This window comes from Cotesia glomerata, linkage group LG6 (genome assembly GCF_020080835.1).
Source record: "Cotesia glomerata isolate CgM1 linkage group LG6, MPM_Cglom_v2.3, whole genome shotgun sequence".
NCBI classification, from domain to species: domain Eukaryota; kingdom Metazoa; phylum Arthropoda; class Insecta; order Hymenoptera; family Braconidae; genus Cotesia; species Cotesia glomerata.
In genome coordinates this window covers 8,636,383-8,640,345 of record NC_058163.1, presented here as the reverse complement: position 1 = coordinate 8,640,345, position 3,963 = coordinate 8,636,383, and the positions used below count along the sequence as shown (strand labels likewise).

At 25.3% G+C, this 3,963-nt stretch overlaps 1 long non-coding RNA gene across 8 annotated transcripts in view; it reads right to left on the bottom strand.

The window, feature by feature from the left end:
* Positions 1–297: 297 nt before the first annotated feature.
* LOC123266921 overlaps positions 298–3,963 on the bottom strand; it is a 4,388-nt gene continuing 722 nt past the window's right edge. Inside the window, exons 1-4 of one of the 8 annotated variants that reach the window (XR_006509898.1) lie at positions 2,982–2,996; positions 1,981–2,345; positions 592–689; positions 298–520 (exon numbers count right to left, since the gene is read on the bottom strand). This is a non-coding gene — a long non-coding RNA (uncharacterized LOC123266921). Of the gene's footprint in view, positions 521–591; positions 690–944; positions 1,020–1,980; positions 2,346–2,981; positions 2,997–3,963 lie in introns of those variants that run through there. The other 7 variants (XR_006509900.1, XR_006509902.1, XR_006509903.1 and 4 more) reach the window with 7 other exon arrangements.

The following is a 3,963-nucleotide window of genomic DNA, read 5'->3' as shown; positions in this document are numbered from 1 at the left end:
GTTTGAAATAGACGAAAATTGTCTAATAAGTTCCTTAAATGTCCAAAAAAATATTAAAAAATACTTTAAATTCATGAAAAAATACCTATAATGCACTGTTTTAGAATTTCCGATTATTTATAAGATGTCCCAAAATTGTCCTTTATTGTTTCGATGTCCATTATGCTTGTCACATTTGTTGGACATTTTTAGAACAATTTTTTTTTCACGGGTAAAGCACTCTCTAATGTTTCGCATTATGAGTGGGTAAAGTCAAGGTATGTGTGTAGATATAAAAATGTAGAACACAATGAATAATTTCTTTGTTTTGAAATAATTTCTGCGATTTATAATGTTAATTCAATTGATATTACAATCGATGTCATTTCAGAAATTTTGTTTAGACTAAAGTGGTTTTCTAACTTTTTCATTTCCCAAAAAAAGGACTATTGTTGCCGTAGAAATAAACTGATGAGCATTCCCTCGAATCAAGGTCACATAGATAACCAAAGCAACATTGACCCTGACCATAAGGATCGCACTAAAAAATGAACAAGAATATAAATGAGTGATTTTCTTGAATAATTTTTAAAAATTCGACTATTTACTTACTCGTTCTCCATCGCATGCTTGAATTGTGTTAGTACAGATTGATACTATGAAGATAATTGATAATAACAAAACTTTAAATGACATTTTTTTTATCAAACCTGTGGAAAAAAATTGCAAATTAGCATTATGTCAATAATTTAATGAATTGATAAATTCTCTACACTGATAGAAGGATTGATTTATATTTAATAAGCTTTATTAACTGTTGATAAATGATTTTTTAACATCATAAGATTTAATAAATATTTATTAACAGTTAATAAATTATTTATTAAATACGATTTATTAAATGTTAATAAATATTTATTAACAGTTAACAAATATTTATTAATAGTTAATAAGTAATTATTAACCCTTCAGCATTCTCGTAAAACGATTTACTATCATTACTCGCGCGATGAGAAAAACTCTCACGCCTTATGTGGAAGCGCACGCATGCTTATAGTCCCTTTCATTTAAAAACTCTTAAATAAAATAAATTTCTTAAAACAAAAAAAAATTGACTTATTTAAAAATAATATTTAATAATAATAATAATAATAATACATCCAAACACAAATGCACTCTTACGGGAACCTCCGAACTGTACCGATCAGACCCGATTTTTTAAATTCTGACCCCCCTACTTTACTATTGCGATGAGAAAATATCTCACAGAGTTAATAAAATTTATTTTATTTTTTTATAGTATAGAACAATTAAAATAATAATATTGCAATCTGAAATAATATTAATGTTTTGACAGATAGAAAAAAAATCACATAGTCATTCCATTTGAAATTTGAAAGAAAATTTGAGTTATTGATGAGCGTGAGAGAAAATCTCATAGCGAGAGTGCTGAAGGATTAAGTACAGTTTATTAACAGTAAATAAATATTTATTAATAGTTAATGAATATTTGTTAACTTTTAACAAATATTTATTTAAAATCAAAAACAAAATTAGCAATTTTCTTTTAATACTTTTTATGATCCTATACCTGGAATACATGATAATAATTAAATTCACTAAATAAATTAACGTTTTTAATATTTAAAAATATAAAAGATAATTATGAGTTGTGATAGAATTTGGTATTTTACAATAAACGTTATTATAATGTAATATAATTAATGCAAATAATTTATAAAGATGATTTTTGTTTATAAGCAATCTTCATATCATATGAAATTGCAAGCGAAACAAATTCACTCAACAAAATATTTATTATCTGTTAATAAATACTTATTAATTGTTAATAAATGTACGTTCCTCCCAAATAAATATTTATTAAATGTTAAAAAATATTTATTAAAATTTAATAAATTAAATAATTGTCTTCAAATAAATTGAATTATTAATAGTTAATAAATTCTTCTATCAGTGTGCAAAATTTCTGGTGTTACTTACTCAATTAAAGATTTAATATTAAGCGTGTGTAATCTTTTAATGATCAATAAATATTTACAATCGGGCAATCGATTTATATCTAATTTATACTAAATCGAAAATTTGTTATTTTTCCTATACAAACTGCTCAGTATATATTCTATTGAGGAAATAGAATCATATGTACACGATCAATTGATAACCTTGCTGCAAGAGTTCACGACTACGCATAATCAAAAGTTTAACAAAAATAAGGAAAACATAGAAAGAAAAAGACCATTCGGCAGTCGAACTGAAAGTAGATTTCATAGAAATCTATCTATTGCATTGGTCCTCATGACGGAACTTTGAAAAAATTTTGCTATATTTTGACTATACTCGTCGAGCTGAGTCGGAAAATGCATATGGTTTAAAAGTTTATATATATATATATATATATATATATATATATATATATATATATATGGGTCATTCCACCAAATAAGAACATTTTTACGGGGCGACCCTCGCGGATTATGTTTAAAATTTATGGAGGTGTTCTCTATCATAAGACAAAAATTCCCTGAGAGTTTTAGCTCTTAATACGCAGCGGTCTTGAAGTTATGATTTTTTGAAATTTTGGAAAAAATTTTTTTTCAACTTTTTCGTCAATTTTTCTGATATGAAAAACATTTTTAAACAAAATCGACAAACATTGTATTTTGTAGGAAAAATTCTCAGCTTTTGAATGAAAATATTTATTTTTTCATAAACTCATCAGAAGACCCTTAAAAATCGAATTAAAGTGGAAAAATTGATTTTTTTTGGTGTGCAGCCCAAAATTCTTCAAATTTGAATTTTTTTTCTGAAAGCTGAGAGTTTTTTACACAAAATATAGCGTTTTGCTGATGTGCATATTTTTTGTTTCGTCACAATTAAATTAAACGCAAATTCATTATAATTAAAATACTGTTTTGACTCGCGATTGGTTTACCGCAAGTATATAAAATTTTACGTATAAAATTAAAGCTTATATTTTATACCAAGTAAATGAGTTACTCAAATAAATTGTGAATAAAACGTTTAGTTCACAATTAATAAATGCAAGACTAATAATAGATGTTGCACTAAGTAAAAACCATGAGGTTGAGTTCAACTTTAATTTATTTAAAGTAAAGAAATGCGACTGTGCGCTACAAAGTATGTAAGAATAACTAACTTAGAAAAAATACAAAAATTGTTACAAGGAGAGTAAGAACTAGGCGTTACAATTACAAGTAGAAAAAATTAGGAGTAGGAATATTTGGCAACGAATAGTTAACCAGGAAATAATTTGGAGGCGGGATAATTGCCAGCTATGCAGTTTGGAAAAATAAGCAGGAAAGGGAATACGGATGCTAAGATTTTTATCTGGATGGGCGATACGTTTACAAAAATATTTCTAAACTTAGTTAGCAATAAAAAGATTAAAAATACGAAATTTACCAAAAAGTAAAAACTCAAAGTAATATAACCCAGGTATCAAATTTATGACCATAAGCAGATTAAAAACTATTTAAGAAAATATCCCAAAAATTACCATTAAAAATTCATTTTCTATTCTAAATCTAGAAAATAACTAAAATATAAAAGAGCAAAAAATTGTTTAGACTGCTATTGCAATACCTAGGCTGGGAAATTTACAGCCATAAATAAAATTAAACAAATGAATAAATCTTTTTTTTTTTTAGATAACATGAAATACTTAAAAATACGGGTTTGAATTTAAAATAAAATATAGTATTTATATTATTTACCGATTTAAATAATAATTTTCGAATATACAAATAAATAATATGAAATTATTTAATTAATTTAAAATTTTCTAATAAAACTAATCGTACGGCGGAACAAATACTTTTATTTTTGAACTTTTTTGAGATGTGGACACAGTTTTAATGAAAGCATAACCAATTTCATCTTTTAAAGGCACAAAAATGTGTAATGACTGTGTACCTTTCACCGATATTTGTAGGAAATTTTACG